This window comes from Vombatus ursinus, unplaced genomic scaffold (genome assembly GCF_900497805.2).
Source record: "Vombatus ursinus unplaced genomic scaffold, bare-nosed wombat genome assembly UNPS02014798.1, whole genome shotgun sequence".
In the NCBI taxonomy this organism is placed as follows: domain Eukaryota; kingdom Metazoa; phylum Chordata; class Mammalia; order Diprotodontia; family Vombatidae; genus Vombatus; species Vombatus ursinus.
In genome coordinates, this window is record NW_020954576.1 from 49866758 (window position 1) to 49884059 (window position 17302).

Sequence of the window (17302 nt, forward strand, 5' to 3'; positions counted from 1 at the left end):
TGACTTGCCCAGGGTCACACAGCTAATGTCTGAGGCTGGATTTGAACTCAGGACAATGAGTCTTCCTGACTCCCAGCCTGGCACTCTTATCCACTGAGCCACCTAACTGCCCCCCAAATTGACCTGGAATTCAATAGTAACCGGATGAGGAGATGAGGGAAGAACCTGTCTCCTGTGTCTCTGAACTGCTTCCACTCACTTCTTTGCCTCTTCTATGGAGCATCCTGAGTTTCCATTTAATTTACTTTTCTGTTACCTTTCTCCAGGCCTGCCCTGGACCTGCTTTCTTTGGGGTAATTGATACTGACAACCTGATAGTGGAACAAGTGATAGTAAAGATAAGTCTTAGACTGTGGATTATGCAAAAATAATTTCAATTAGGCCTTCGAGGCTAAAGATTTCCCTTCTTCCTTTGTTTTTTATTGGGCTGATGATAAAAAGCAGGCTGAAGTCCAGGATGGTGAGGAGGAAAGAAGCCCTGGTTTTGTGATCAAAGACTGGATTAGAATCCTTCCTCTGTCATTCACTATGTGGGTGATCCTAGCGAAGTCACCTTTCTTTCTTTGGACCTATTTCCTCTTATGCAAAATGAGGGGTTTGGACCAGCTCTCCCAGGGCCCTCCTGGCTCTAAATTCCATCATCCCTGATCAGTTGCAGCTGACAAGGAAGCTAGCCTAGAAGGGCATATTTAGGTAATTGTTGGTAATCCTACCATAGCTCCATTTCCAAAATCTCCCTTTTCTTCTTGGATCTCTTAGATTTTCTATCCATAGCGGCTTAAGTGGCACCAGAAGGAATGTGTTCCCATGTTACAGATGGAAGAATCAAGAGCTAAGGCCCAGAGTCCCAAGGCAAATTGGAGCTCTTCAGCCTGTATCCCACCTACAGGCTGGTTGTTTCTGGCCCCATCCTTGCTCTGTCCCCAAAGGGGCCTCCTACTCAGTAAACTGAGGAGCTTCCTGCCATTCTAAGCCTTCGGCAGGCAAGTTCCCCTTGCCTCCATGGGAAGCTCCAGCAACCTCTCTCTTGTCAGGAGAGATTTAAAATTTCCCCCTGTGCCATTTGTGACCAACGTGTCCCCCCTGTTCCCAGCCCATAAAGCAGGCCCAAGCAGATCCCTTTTCCAGGTGGGATAGGGAAAATACCACAGCATCACAGATATACAGCTGGAAGGAAACAGAGGTCAGCTAGTCCAAACCCCTCATTTAACAGAAGAGGAAACTGAGACCCAGAGATAAGCCAAATGACTTGCCCAAGGTCATACTGGCAGTAGGTGAAAGTAAACATTTTTGTCCTGGGATAGAAATGGGGGTGGCCACAGTTATCCAGGGTTCCCGGTCTGTTTCTCCCTTCCCTCAGACCTTTTGCAGAAGCCTGTGAGGGTGAGATCTCTAGAATGAAAGCTTTGTCTGATACCTTACTTTCCCCCTCCCCCAAGCCCCCCTGCCGGGCTGCTCGGAGAACCGAGGCCTCCTCTTCCCCAGACAAAGCCTCCCCTTTGTAGTGTCTTATCAGGGTCGTGGCTGCCTGACTGGGCGGGGGAGCAAGAGAGGAGGGACTCAGAGGCCATGGAAACTGTCTGTCCAATCTCTCAGTGAGATGCCTGGGAAGCCAAGAGAGCTCCCAGCCCTCCCTCGCACACATGCACATGCACCATATATGGCAAGAACCTCTCCACCTCTTCTATCTATAACAAGCCATCAATCCGCAAATATGTATTAAGCATCTACCAAGGAAAAGCTTCTAGGTTGTGGGCTATGAATGTTATAACACCGAGTTGCTATCCAGATGACACATTCATGTCCTCTCCCACACAGCAGACACATAGCCAGCGCACACAGTGGGGACTCAAATACACTTTGTCCCATCACACTACCCTGGGATTATCCTCACAATAAAGACATGGGATCACTGGAAACATTCTGGGACTCCAGATATTTCTGCAGGAGGGGGTTGGCAGCTTTCATTAGTTTTTCTAGATGTTCTATCTGGAGAGGGACTTAAAAGATCCTGAATCATTAACTCTTTTCCTTCAAGGGGTTAGGGAATTCACGTTAGACAAACATCAGGGTTCTGAAGGAAATAGAGAGAGCTTGGACTCAGTACTGATTCCCTGGTCTACCAGATAAATTCTTGTTGACCGACTGACTGTTTCTGATCCTTGTGTTTTAGGACCTCAGCTTCCCCATCTGTGAAATAGGCGTTGCTTGCCTTTTCTTCTAGAACAGGGGCTCAAAATCATAGGCTCACAGATTTAGAATGGGAAGGGACCTAACAAGTAATCTTAGTCCAGCCCTCTCATTTTATAGTTGGGGAAACTGAGTCCCAAAGATGCCTTGTACAAGGTCGCATAGGTGGTAAATGGCAGAAACAGGATTTGAACCCAGGTGCTCATTTCAAATGTAGCATTCTTTCCCCTATACTAGGACTGTGTGTCTCTATCATGTTACTTCCCCATCTCCCCACTTTCTCCCCTTTGCTCTAGGCTTCTTGAGAATATACTCTCTCCCTTCTCCTCGTGGCTGCTTGAACAGATGGGTAAGGGCATTCTGTCCTCTGCTTGGGCAAGGTGCCATTTATTTAGCAACATTGTAACAATGTAACATTGGTACCATAATGGGTATTGTTGGTTCCGTTACTCATGTGTGAAGCATCAAAAATGTATCAGTGCCTTCTCTGTAAAGAGTACTATCCTAGGTTCTGGGTGAGATACAGAGTTTAGCTAAGACATAGTCCTTGGCTCAAGTAGATTCTAGTATAGTGTGAGGTTAAGACCCCAACACAGATCTTATACTCATTCATTGTGTCACAGTGAAGAGTTGCAAAAGAAAATGTTATTTGAAATCTATTCCCATGGGGAAATTGAAGTAGAGAACAGCCTGTATCTGATGATGAGAAGGATTGGGAACCAGGAGTTTTGCTAGTTTCTTGGAGTAGAGATGGAAGGAAGGTCTGCCAACTCCGGCTTTTGTTATGTTCCAAACACTCACTCTGCAGAATTCCTTTTCCCTGGCTAGGGTGGGGTTGCTTCTGTCTCTAGGATACAAGGATCAAATCTATTGCCTACAGGAGTGGAAAGAGTTTGTCTGAATGACTTTTGACAAAGCCTGGAAGTTGACGACTAGGATGCCTCATTCTCTGGAGAGCAAGGATTTGGGCTCCAAATCAGAATTGGATACTCAAGGTGGGTGATGCTGCCATTGCCTCTTTCTAGTTGAGGGACCCTGTCCACGTCTATGACCAACAGGAGAGAAAAACTGAGGTGATAGAGGATGACAAGAAGCTGGGACTAATTCTCTAGCAGGAGATGGCTCAGGAAGATGTCAGCAAAGCTAAAGCCAGAGGCTGAGACTGTTTTCTCACGTGTCCCCATAGTAAGGAACTTGTAGTTTGTCTTTTGTTCTCGAAGACTATTGTGACATCAGGGAGATGATGACATAACTTGCAAGTGAATTGGATTTGAGTGAGAGAGGGCTGTGCAAAGTCACCAGCCTCACTTTCTCCTCCAGAGCCATCTGTGTCCAGTGGCCAGATATAGATCAGGATGACTGGAGATGGTCCAGGATGCAGTGGGAGACCTTGGCCTTTATAAGCTAAGGTCTTTTCGATTTCTCACTTTGAGTGAGGCAATGCCCATTCAGTGAATAAGCCTCTTTAAGAAGTGAGTCAAGGAATGGCCTTTTTAATAAAAAAAAAAAAAAATCAAACTGAGAAGGGGAGACCCTCAGGGTCGCTGGATAAAAGAGAAACAGTTACTATTTATATTCACTCTAAGCCTGGAGGAACAGAGTTAAGAGAAGTTAAGTGTAAAGGAGCTGGCTGAGGTGTTTCCAATGGCCAGGGTGAAGGTCAAGAATGTTAACTCTGCCTGTACTGGGGCTTTCTCTAAGGTCATAGAAACCTGGAGCTGAGCTGCAAGGGACCTTAAGAGAGCATGTATGTGGTCCAGGCCCCTGACTTGAGGCAGGTGAAATTTAATTATCTCCCTTCAAGGGGATCAAGGGGATCAAGATGAGTCAACTCTTGATGTGGAGAGAGGCCTCTCCCAGATCTTCTTGGTTCCCCATGATTACAGATTCATAGATTTTGAGCGAGACAGGGCCTTATAAGGATGGCCTCCAAGTTCTATTCCTGGGGACCTTAGATCATGGGGAACCAAGCAGATGTGAGTTACATTTCAAGGACTAAGAAGATGCAGAGATAAATGGGGAGGAAAGTTAGATGATGTTGAGAAAGCATGGTGAATCCAGGCCTCTGCTCTCCTTGGAGCCCTCTGGACAGTGACTTTCTCCACTTTGCCCTCCGAAACATCAGCCCTGTTCCTTGTCTGTGAACTTTAGGGAATAGAAGACAGAGGTAGCTGAGCAGATAATACAGCAAATCATTTGAATCTTGCCTCTCTTTGTCTCGAGCCATTTCATGGTCAGCAAGGGCTTTTTCTACTGTAAAAAAAAAGCAAAAACAAAAAAAAAGGAAGTGAATGAGCTCAGGGTGGGACTGTCCCTTAAGACACAGGGCTAGGAGTCAGTGGGGAAAGCCATACTTTTATTCTCTGCCCCTCTCCACCATTGAGGAATGGTAAGGGGAAAGCAGTGGCCTGACACCTTTGGAAATTGAGCCATATGAATTGGTCTTGGGGATGTATGTCCAGCCTCCTTAGTAGAAGCTGTCCCACCCTAACTGTGCTAGAAATAACTCTTGGCTTAGGAGGTGGAGATAGAGCGGGCTGCAGTGAGGGAGGAAAAGAAAGGAAGCAGAGAGGAGAGGACGGAGCCAAGAACAAGACTGGGTGGAAGCCACACAAATGGCCTTGGGCAGGATGTGGGCTGGGGCCTCTTCTTGGAGCCCCCTTAGTTTTGACTTTTAGGTAACACATAGGGAAGAGAAGACCATCCTATCCCAAGGGCACTCTTTCCTGCTCCCTCTCTCAGAGTGTCTGGGACAACACATGCAATGATTGCCCCCATAACAACTTCTGGGGTGTGGCAATAGCAGCTGGAAGAACAGAAGGACTTTTGAAGAGTGGGAGGTTGGCTAGGGAAGTGGGTTTTCTGCTTGGAGTGACCGGAGGAGCTTCAGGAGTCAGTCTGCTCAGGATGTTGGATGGAGAAATGTAAACGGAATTGGTTTTTAATTGGAAGAGAATGTAGGGGCAGATAAGACTGCTGAAACATGGAACATAATGATGTGAGCAAACAGGAGGAGAGGAGCAGGGATATGTATCTCCCCCTTCTCCCCTTAACAACTCTACTCCCTCACCAACAGAAATCCTTTTTTGGGGAATGGATAGGGTCCATGGTTGGAATTTGTTCAGAGACAGAAATAAGAGGAAGTGGGGATAAGACATATAGCCCTTGTCCCCACCCACTTCTGACTCCTGTTCAGATATAATGAACTGTGACCTCAGCAGCCAAAGCTATCCTTAGATCCAAGGAGCCAGAAGAGAGTTAATTCTTCATCAGCAAATTTCTCAGTAACTATAGGGAGGAAACAGCTGGGGATAAATCAGGCCCCCAAAGTTGGGAAAGGGGATAGAGGGAAGGGGAGGGGAAGGAAAGTTTTTCTTCCCCAACTCAGTTAAGAATTTTTTGTACCTATCCCTTGGGATCATTCACCATCTATTCATGGGATCTAGACCAAGCAAAGCACAAAACTAATTGTTGGTAGATGTTTGGGCCAGAGATTCTAGGTGTGTGTGTGTATGTGTGTGTGTATATATATATATATGGTTACGTGTATACAGGGTTAAAATAGATGATCATAGGATCGTAGAATTTGATCTGAAAGGAACCTTGGAGATCAAGTCCATTGATAATAGTTCAGTTAAATGAGTTGAATGTCTGGATCCAAATGGTTCAATGCCAGTTTGGAGGTCTCTACTAGAGTGCCTTAGGAAGCTCTGTTTGGTGCTTTGCTAACAGTTTCATCAATGACTTGGATAAAAGTAGAGGTGTTATACTTATTAAATTAATGGATGACATAAAGAAGGCAGAGATATTTAACATCCTCAATGACAAAATTAGACTTCAAAAAGATCTTGATTAGTTAGAACATTGGACCTAAGATGAAACAATGTGAGATATAAAATGCATCAATGCAAAGTGAGAGATAGCATGGCATAGGGGATAGAGATCCAGCCTTGGAGTCCAGAAGATTTGGCCTCCTGACTTGTCTATGAGTCATACTGGCTTTGTGACCCTGATCACTTAACTTCTTGGTGCCTCTAGGCAGCTCTCTGACTCTAAGTTACAGATAAGTTTCTGGGCCTGTGTAATGGGTGCATGAAGAAAAGTGTGCCTTTACCTTCACATCTCTCACAGGGGATTTGGATACCTTCTAACTCTCTACCAAAATGGCTTAATCATTCCAAACTGCTTTCACACTGGTAAGCCTGGGTTCCTGCAAAAGGATCATCACTATGTATGTATAACTATGTAGTTATACTTAAATTCTCCCAGAATCCTAGGGATAACCCTGTTATGAGGAAATATGCTTCTACTTACTCTAGTTTTTGAGCACCCATTGATGACCAAACAATGAAATAATAATGTTTTAGATCTTAAATATAACTATTTAATGACAAGACAAGAGCAATAATGTGTGAGACTATCACAGGTCCACATACATTACAGCAAATATATGAATAATAAAATATAACACAATCTATGTGTAACTCTGGGTCATACTCTTCTACCAATGTACTAGACATCTGTGTTAAGGTGTTTCCATTGGGCCAGGGTGAAGGTCAAGAGTGGAAGTGGGCACACCCCTACGGAAACTTTCCAAGGAAACATGAGTGACAAAAACCTATGTGCTCAGAGTAACTCATGACTCTGAAACGATGATCTTTGTTGTCTACTTTCAAGACCATAAAATTACCTTAGTAAAGTAGATATCTGTGTTGAATAGATACTTCTGCTGCTAAGATAAGTTGATCCACACTGTAGTTGCTCAACATGTCACTGGGAATAAAGTCTCAGGCAAATTAATTAGAAGTGAGTGGCTTCTATGGTTTTCTACTTCCAAGCTTTTCCTCCATTCAGTGAGACTTAGCAGTATTAACTGGTTCTGTCTATCACTTTTAGTTTCAAACTTAGATGATGCAGTTCTGAAATCTACCCTTTCACCTCTATTCTCTTATCTCCCTGGGTTTAGATTGAGGTGGGGAATCTGGGGCTTTGAGGCCTCAAGGACGCAGGTTCCCCACCCTTGGTTTAGATTCTAGCTTCTCTCTGTAAACAACCCCACTTTAGTTTATGATTAGTAATCATATCCTCATATTTTGTTTATAATCAGATAAATTATATTTGTTCCATAATCATACAATAGTTCTGGTGTCTATCTCTCTAGCATTGTGCTTGTTGAAATCAAAAGTTGAAATCCCTAACAACTGTCTCAGAACTTAGTCAGAAAGTAACTATATTTCAGAGTAACTATAACTTAGAACTCTGAGCAGACTTAATTAAGCAACAAACCTTAAAGGGACGGTATATTGCAGCCGTATTATTGGAAGGGGGGTCCCCTACTGGGAGTATACCATAACCATGAAATCACAGCTATGGACCCAAGATGTAAAGGCTTGCACTTAAGTTTAAAAAAAAAACAAACAAACAAAACCAAAACTTAACTTCACAAGTATGAGATGGTAGAAGCATGGCTAAATAGCAGTTTGAAGAAGATTTAGGGGTTTTAGTAGACTGAAATCTTAATGTAAACCAACAATGTGTTAGAGTAGCCAAGAAAGCAAATGGGGTCTTTGGCCACAGAAGAGAAGCCTTCTTCTTCTCCTCCTCCTCCCTCCCCTTCCCCTCCTTCTGCTTTTCCTTCTCCTCCTTTTCCTTCCCCTTCCCATTTTCCTTCTTCTCCCTCTACCAACGTAGATTTTCAAGTAGTTTCAATTCATAGGCTTGAGAATTGTATGGGAACAATCAGAGTTGTGATTTGCCCAGGGTTATGTAGCCATTGGGTCAGAGATGGGACTTGAATGTGGGTCTTCCTGATTTTTAGACTAGTTCTTTCTCCACCATACCATTTGTTATTGTTAGGTTGCTTCAGTCATATCTGACTCTTTGTGACCCCATGTGGGTTTTTCTTGGCAGAAACACTGGAGTGGTTTGCCATTTCCTTCTCTAGCTCATTTTACAGATGAGGAACTGAGGCAAACAGGGTTAAGTGCCTTGTCTAGGGTCACACATCTAGTAAGTGTCTGAGGCTGGATTTGAACTCAGGAAGTTGAGTCTTCCTGAGTCCAAGCCCAGTGCTCTATCCACTATACCATCTAGCTGTTTCCTAGTATGCCACCATACCATCCTACCTCTCAGAGGAGTTCCCAAGAAAAAAGGAGTGATAATCCCATTGCTTTCTGTCTTGGTCAGACTTCATTGGAAAATTGTGTTCAGTTATGGGCATCACATTTTGGGAATGTCATAGTTAAGTTGGAGAGCCTTTCCAGGAGAGCAGCCAGGATAGTTAATAGCTTCTTATTCTTGTCATATGAAGATTAGTTGAAGGAATTGGGGCTATTTAACTCGGATATTCGAATAGAAGACTTGCAGAGAAGTTGGAGATAGGGAGTATTAGCTGTCTGTAAGTATTGAAAGGGCTCTCCTGTGGAAGAGAGGTTAACTGCTCTGCTTGGCTCCAGAGGGCACAACTATGAGCTATTGGAAGCACTTACAAAGATACAAATTGAGGCTTTATTTGAAGGTAAAAAATAACCAACAATTGGAGCCATACCAGAATGGCCTCAGGTGGTAGAGAGTGAGCTCTTCACCACTTGAAGTTTTCCAGCAAAGGCTACGTGACCAACTGTTGGGCATATGGACAGAGGATTCTTTTCCAAGTATCAATTAAACTAAGATGACCACTGAGGTCCTTTTTCTCTGCAATTCTGTCATTCTGTGACACTTTTGACCTTGTGTCTGGTACCAGAAATCCTAGGTAGCGACAAGTTCCTTCATAGATATACATTTCTTATCTCAATAGTTATTATTTCAGTAATGAGGACTGTCACTGACTTAGGGGCTTCCAGTATCTGTGACCTTAAACTGTAGAGGCTGAAACCAGAGAAGGAGACATTTGTCTGAACTTGGGAAGTTCAGAAAAGGGAGAGACCTGTTGTGAGTTAGCTATTTTAAGGACTCGGGAGATTGCTCTTGTCCAAATTCTCTCCTCCCCGAGCTGCTGTCAGTCAATGAACAGGCTTTATGTGGCAGGTATTGTGCTAAGGACTGGTTTCCCAAAATCAAAATACAACAGGATCTGCCCATTCTATCAGGAGAAATAAGATGTGCACATGGAGAAATATAGGCAGGGAGGGAAGGAGAAACGAAGAAAAGGAGGAAGACATAGAGGAAGGGAGGAAAGGATGGAAGAAGCGAGGGAGAAAAAGAAGGAAAGAAAGGAGGAAGGAAGGAAAGAAGGAAAGGAGGGAGAAAGGAAGGAAAAGAGGAAGGGAGGAAGGAAGGAAAGGAGGGAGGAAGGAAGGAAAGGAGGAAGGTAGGGAGTAAAGAAGAGAGGAAAGGAGGGAAGAAGGAAAAAAGGAGTAGAAGGAGAAAGGAAGGAAATAAAGGAAAGAAGGAAAGGAAGGAAGGAGGGAAGAAGGAAGGGAGGAAGGAATGGAGGAAGGGAAGGAAGGGAGGAAGGGAGAAAAGAAGGAAACATTTATTTAGTGCCTGCTCTGTTCCAGGCATAGTGTTAAGTGCTTTACAAAAATTACCTCATTTCATTCTCACAACAACCCTAGGTGGTAGGTACTGTTTTACAGTTAAGGAAACTGAGGCAGGCAGAGGTTTAGTGACTACATAGCTAATAAGGGTCTGAGGTTGGATTTGAACTGAGGTCTTCCTAACTTCAACCCCCTCCTTTCCCCACTGCACGCTTCTAGCTGCCTGTTTATACAAAATATACAAAAACACTGGTTACACTAACAGATGGGGGGAAGGGCATCAGCAAAGGCCTCACATAGGAGATGGTGTTGCCTTTGAACTTTGAAGGAAACTAGTGATTTTAAGAGGCAGAGGTGAATCAAGAACCCATTCTGGGCATCCCAGCTAGCCAGTGCAAAGTCAAGGCAAGGAGACAGAGAATATGCAGCTGTGTGTGAGGAACAGCAAGTGGGCTGGTTTGGCTGGACTGCAGAACATGTGAAGGGGAGCATTATATCATACCTCTGGAAAGGCTGATCAGGGCCAAGTCCTGAAGGGCTTTAAATGCCAACCAGAGAAGTTTGTATTGGACCTGGGAGATAATAGGGAGTCATAGCTGGGTTGATACAGTCAGACATGTGCTTTAGGTATATTGCTTTGGCAGACAGTGGAGGATGAGCTCGATCTGATTATTGATAAATTGGATTTCATCCAGAGGGACGGTGACTGGGAGGGAAATTATGCCATATGAGAATGAGTGGAAGAAACTGAGGATATTTAGCTCGGAGAAGAGAAGAATTAGCAGTGGGAGGGAATGAGAAGGACATGATTGCTGTGTTCAGTTATTTGTGAGAGATCAGATTTATTCTGCTTGACCCAAGAGGGCAGAACCAGGTAGATGTTTCAGAGAGGTTGGTTTTAGTGTAAGGAAAAACTTGCTAAGAATGACAGGTATCCATGAGTGGAGTGGGCTGCCATCTAGAGCCAACCTCACAAGTTGGAAGACAGGCTAAAGGGAAAGATAAATCTCCTCCACTTCTTGTCAGGGCTCCTGAAATGAGAGAGTTATTTTCTTAGGGCTGAAAGGAGGCTTTTCCTTCTTCAAGAGTCCCTATATGAACATGTAAGCATTAAGGAAAATTATTGTGTCCACAAAGAAAAAATGAATTACCCTACTTTACTCTACTTTGGCCTGACCACATCTGTGTTGTTATAAGTGGAGCGCCATGTTTTAAGAAGTGTATTGAAAAACTGGATCTTGTTCAGAAATGGTCAATGAGCATTGGAGTCCATGCCATGTGAGGAGAACCACCATCTTCAGTATTGGCAGAAGTGGAATTAAGTTTGTTTTACTTGACCCTAGAAGGCAGAACTAAGGATTATGGGTGGATATTGATAGGAGGAAGATTTTGTTTTGATGCAAAGAAAAACTTCCTAACAATTAGATGCGCTCAAAAGTGGGATGGGCTGCCTTGGGAAGGAGTGTTTTCCTCAGTGCTGGAAATCTCTGATGGTAGTAATAGTAGTAGTAATAGCTAACATCTCTGTGTCTCTCTGTGTCTGTCTCTGTCTGTCTGTCTGTCTCTGTCTGTCTCTGTCTCTCTCTCTCTCCCCTTCTTTCAATCTATCTATACAAAGAGAAAGAAAGAGAGAGAAAGAAACAAAGAAAGAAAGAGAGAATTTACTATGTGCCAGGCAACCCGGCTAAATGCTTTACAATTATTATCCTCACAATGACCCTGGAAAATAGGTGCTATTATCATCCCCACTTTATAGATGAGAAACTGAGGCAGAGATGTGCCCAGGGTTACATAGCTAAATAAATGTCTAAGGCCAGATTTGAATTCATATCTTCCTGACTGTTCACTCGCAGCACTCTATCCACTGTGCAACCTAGCTGCCCCAGATAAGAGACTGATGACTGCTTTTTAGGGATATCATAGAGGGGATTCCTATTCAGATACTTTCTGGGCCAGGTGGCCTCTCCTGTCCATTCTTGCTAGGAAAGAGTCTATGAAAATGCACCTGTCCCTGGGTGGGATAATGTCTACTACTTAGATTAGTGAGTGGTCAGTGGCTAGGCTCTTTGGAATAGGACACAGCATAAGAGTTGGAAGGCTGGGCTGTAAAAGGCAAGGAGAACAGGTGGGGAGGCTTCTTGAAGGCCAGGTGGGAGGTCCCAAAGAGAGATTTCCACTTATTTTTACCATTTGACCTAGAGTTTACCCTTATGCCATCTTTAGGTGTTAAAGGATGCATTTATGCATGCCATGGCATGAACACCCTTTGGAGCCCTGTAGAGAGGAGAGGTGGAAGGAGAAGAGGTATATGAGCTGATCCTACCTCCATCTTTGTTTGCCTGTTTACGTATCTCCCCAGTGGGCAGTTTCCTTGATGTCTAATTCTCCCTGTTTCCCCAGGCAATCTTGTAATAGAAATTGACCATTTTATCTTCTATTATTATCATCTCTAGCCCTTGAAATGTCCTCCCTTCTCATCTCTGCTCCTGTCTTACCCTGACTTCCTTCAAAGCTCAGCTCAAATTCTGCCTTTTGAAAGAAGGCAGTGTCTCCAAATGCTGGTGCCCACCCTGAGATTACCCCAAATTTACCCTGTATTTACAGAATCCTGCAATTTTGTATCTTACAGAATTCACCCTTGTTTGTACATAGTTTCTCCCGTTCAGTGGGGGAATGTCTCCCCTCAGTACAATGTCTCCCCCATTAGAATGTGAGCTTCTTAAGGGCAGGGACTGTCTTCTGCCTTTCTTTGTATCTTCAGTGCTTAGCACAATGTGGTTACCTAACTTAGCATATCGTGGTTACTTAATAAATACTTGTTGGTTGTTTTATATGTATTATATGTGAGATGCTGAGCTAAACCTGATTTCTGAGGCTTCTCTCTAGTTGTCCCAGTAGTTTTTGTCAGATAGTAGAGAATCCTTACCGTGATAGTTTCCGAGTTGGGTTTATTGAACACGATGCTACTATGTTTGATTGTCTCCATGTATGTGAATTCTTCAAAATAATAATAACCATAATAATAATAGATAGCATTTACATAGCACCTACTATATGCCAGGCACTGTGCTATTTGCTTTACAAATATTATTTCATTTGATCCTCACAACAGTTCTGTGAGGTAGGTGCTATGAGTATCCACATTGTACAGTTGAGTTTCCGCTAAGGCAAAAAGAGGTTAATTGACTTGCCCAGGGTCACACAGCTACTAAGTATGTGAGGCTGTATTTGAACTCAGGTCTTCCTAACTCTAGGCCCAGCGCCTTATCTGTTGCGCCTGCCTCTTTAGGAAAGGTGGAAGATTTGGAGAGGACAATGCAACCACCTTAAGATATATTAAACCCCCATAGTTCCCCTCTGTAGTCAAGAACCCCTGCCCATTTCCCTAATAGCCATAGAAAGAGAAGAAGCTAGAACCTTGTCTGAGAGTAATGGTGCAAACATCACTAGAACCTATGTCGCTCTACCCCCCTGCCTGTGCCCTACTCCCATCCATGGTCCTCCCACGGCCTGGAAAGCTGGCTATAGGGATAGTAATAGGTTCCTGCTCAGCAGGCAGCTGGCACTCAATTGAAAGTGATATTTCTTCTCAAATTTTCTTAAATCTTTTCTTAGATCAAATTTTCTTCTAGATTTCTTTACCTCCATGACATTCTACCTTGTAGCTTGCTTATTTGTATATGAAATACATCTCCCTAATTAAGTTCTTTGAGCATGAGGGGCTGCCATTTTTTACCTTTGCCTCTTGAGGCCCAGCACAGGGCCTGGTACTCACGAGGTATTTAGAGGCAGCTAGGTGGCACAGTAGATAAAGCATTAGACCTAGGCAAGTCCATTAACCTCTGCCTTCCTCAATTTTCTCATCTATAAAATGGGTTTAATAATAGCTTCCACTTCCCAAGGTTGTTGTGAGGATAAAAATGCAGTAATATTGTAAAATTCATTGCAAACCATGAATGCCAGCTAGTATATAAATGCTGGGTATTGTTTAACAGGTTATCTGTTGAATTAAATTGCAGATGGTTCTGGATAAGCCGTCATGACTGATGATTTAATTGTGGGGCTCCTAGGTCCAAAGGAGAGAAGATAACTAGTAAGGGAGACCCCTGAGATTCTTTTCCTTTTTCCTCACTGTACCTGTTCTGGGCCATTGGAGAGGTAATTTAAGTTTTATACCTTAACCAAAGACTGTGGGAGGCCTCTTCGCCTTGAAAAGAGGGTATTTTCTCCTTCCAGGGGAAGAGAAATAATTTTCCTCGTGTGCCTCCCTCAGCTCCAGCTCTTTCCATGAAGATGAGTTTAATTTTCTTCCCTTCCTAATGAAAATGGAGCAGAGCCAAGCTGTATATTCTAGGGAGGGTGTGTGTGTGTGGGGGCACTAGTCAAGGAAGCTTTGTGTGGGGGTGATGTGGCAGAAACAGAGTTGCTCTTATAAAGAGGAAGCAATTAATTTTTGAGTAAGTAAGAAGAGCAAAGAAAAGGCATGTCTCCAGGTAGATGATGCCCGGTTCTGAGTGCAGGGGCGAGCAATCTGTGTTAAGAGACCCAGGCCTCAAGTGGGCCCTCTGCAGCCCCACATTGATAATAAGGCATTTGTGGAAAGGAAAGGTGGGGGACTCTCAAGGGGGACACTGGCCAGTGGCATTTCCTCTCCTCTTTCCCTTCTCTCCCCCAAGTGCTTGCTGAATGAAGAATATCACATGGCCTCAGAATAAAAACTAAATGATTGTCATTGGATCAAAAGTCGACATAGGGACCTCAGAAGCTCAAATCCCTCATTTTACAGATGTGGAAACTGAGGGCCAGGAAATTTAAGTACTTGCCCAATGTCACACAAATAGTGTGTAGCAGAGCCTTACTGAGTGACTAGATGCTCCAGGTAAACAGATAGTTTATGACCATTTAAAAATGGTAAACTGAGGCTGGGTTGGAACTGTCACTCTCTCCTACCCACTCCTCCTGTCTGAGCTCCAGCCTGGTTCCTTGTTCTTTTTTAAGAAGACTAGTACTCCTTCAAACTAAGTGGTGTACTGGTTAGGCTAAAGTCAGAAAGACCTAAGTTCAAATCTAGTCTCTTCACACGGCTGTTATAAAGTTCACCTCTTTCTTCATTAAGCCCCTGTTGCCAGAGAGGCTGGGGGGCAAATGAGATATTGGGAAAGCACTTAGCACAGTACCTGGCACATGATAGGTCCTATGTAAATGATACCTATTATTACTGTTGTTAATTATGAATTCCCCTACACAGAAACAATCAAACATAGTAACATGGTGCTCAGTAAACCGAACCCAGAAATTACTGGGTTAAGGACTCCCTATTTTATAAAAACTGCCAGGATGACTGGGAAAAAGTAGGGCAGAAATCAGGTTTAGCTCAACATCTCACATAAAACCATATATAATACTATTTCATCTCAAGATGAGAGAGTTATGAGACATAAAGCCATTATAAAATGTTTCTAAAAACCAGTTCTAAAATGTAAACCCTCCGCCCCAGCCTCCCAACAGCAGAATGAATTGACAAGCTTGATGGAATTATGTAACCGCCTATTATTTAAATGCTATTGAAGGCTGAGTTCAGTTGAAATCATAGCCGGCTACCTCAAACCCTGGTCAGGGAGAAATCAGGCATTTGCCTTCTGTTTGCTGCCTCGATTATGAAGTTCTCTGAACCCACTTCCATCTTTAAAGAATAATATTAGCGACTCCCCCTTGGTGTCTGCTATATTATCACAGACTTTCCCTTGACAGCTGCCTGTGATGTCAATAGATGCTGGTGCTGAGGGAAAAAAAAGAGCTAGCAGGAGCTTCTGTTGTTCATGAGCCCTGAGCAGCTGGATGGGCTGACATTGAGTCAATATGGATTTAAATTTGGGCATTGGCAAGAACTTACTGACATTATGAGCCCCACCTATGATCATGGAGAACCAGTGAAATATTTGGAACTAGGGTAGGGTAGGGCTCAGTCCTATCTGGAGGCAGGGGGACAAGATGGATTTAGAAGGGCTTTTGTCCCAAGGACCTAGGGAAAACCAAGCAAATGAGGTGGACGTTGAACCATTCTCAGGGGAATAAAGAATTGTGGATGAACTTGCCTGCTTCTATGTAGATTTCAGTCACCGGCTGGAACTTATCGTCTTGCATCTGGGAAGATTTTCAGGAATAAACACTAGGCCATCTCCCTTTTGCTACCCTCTTCCCCCGCAAGCTCCCGGAGGACACTTCTTTTCCATATTCCCTGAAGCCACGGCCAGGGTCCCCTCCACCAGCTCCTAACCTCCACCATCCCTAGTCCTGGACCGGAAGACTGGTGGTATTGCCTGTCATTAGTTCTATAATCATCAAGTCTTGGAAGAGCAACCTGGTGTAGTTTCCAAAGGGAACTTGTCATCGAGGAGATGATTACAGCCACGTCTTCATTAATTAAGCCCCTGTTGCCATAGAGGAACTGGGCAGGCTAAAGGGGGGAGGGGGGGAGACTTATTCAATCAATCCCATCTCTCTGGGCGGGTGCAGCGCGAACAAGCGGCAGTGGCAGATGAACCCAGAGTTCCTTTAACCCCTGTAGCTCCAGGCTCCTCCCCAGACATCGGAGGAGCGTTTTTTCTGTCTGACAGAGTGCCACGGGCCGGCCGAGGTGGAAGAGGTGGAGAGGACGTCTGCTTCTTGCAGTTAAAAGAGCTGGCAAGAGTTTCTGCCATGCAGACTGGAATGCAGCTTCTATTCCTACCACCCTCCTGCCTGTCTCTGTGTCATTAGCTCATCGAGGTCCAGCCGCCTGGAAGTTGTACACCTGCTCTGTGTGTGTGTGTGTGTGTGTGTGTGTGTGTGTGTGTGTGTATGTCTAATTCAGCGTTTTTTTCCTTGGGGACTTGAACTGGGATGGTTATATCCTCTTTTCTCTTGGTGTGCCTCCTGCATACCTCTAACCTTCAGGCATTTAAGCAGAATGCTGAAAAATCATCAGGCCCAATAGAATACCCTCGGGCACCCCTTTTCTCCACCCAGGGAAAGCACCCCTCCCTGCTCCCCCACAAGAGGTGGGAGCTGGGAAGGTGGGGTACGATCAGCAGAATCCATGTGGCCCTGCCATGGCCCTGGGATGCGACCGTGGACCAGGGAGTGTGGCCTGAGGACTTACCTCCCGGAGGGATGTTAGGCTCAGGGGGCCAGTGAAATTAAGATTGCCGGCTTGGGTACAGAGCTGCCCAGGAAGATGTTGAAGTTTCGGGCTGATCGAAGAGTCAGGTAGGGCTTGCCTTATCTCCCTCCCTATACTTTGCGTGAGGGAGGGCCGGAGATGAGGAAAGCTGAGGGGGGCTGGGCTGACCCAGGTGGCAACCCAGCCCATTTGGGTCCTAAGAAAGGGGGGTTGGGGGGACCTGTATGGGCTGAAGGGAGAAAGAGAATAGCAGTTAGATCAATGGTTGCTGCATTGCAGTGTTTGTGAAGGAGAAACTTCATCTAGAATCAGTGTAGCTGGGACAGGGGAGAGGACGTAACTTGGGAAAGTTGGTAGGTGGGAAAGTCAGGGGGAGGAAGAGAATTGCCCTTCCCTGAATGGCTCTGGAAGAATGGAGGAGAGATTGTGTGTGTGTGTGTGTGTGTGTGTGTGTGTGTGTGTGTGTGTGTGT

General features: G+C 44.5%; 1 protein-coding gene across 10 annotated transcripts in view; it reads left to right on the forward strand.

Moving 5' to 3' along the window:
- PLEKHA6 (pleckstrin homology domain containing A6) overlaps positions 1-17302 on the forward strand; it is a 220694-nt gene that overhangs the window by 143395 nt on the left and 59997 nt on the right. Inside the window, exon 2 of one of the 10 annotated variants that reach the window (XM_027871064.1) lies at positions 3071-3185. The exons of 8 other annotated variants lie outside the window; for them this stretch is intronic. The gene's annotated coding sequence lies outside the window, so the exon portion shown is untranslated. Of the gene's footprint in view, positions 1-3070; positions 3186-13813; positions 13827-17302 lie in introns of those variants that run through there. One more of the 10 variants, XM_027871067.1, reaches the window with a different exon arrangement.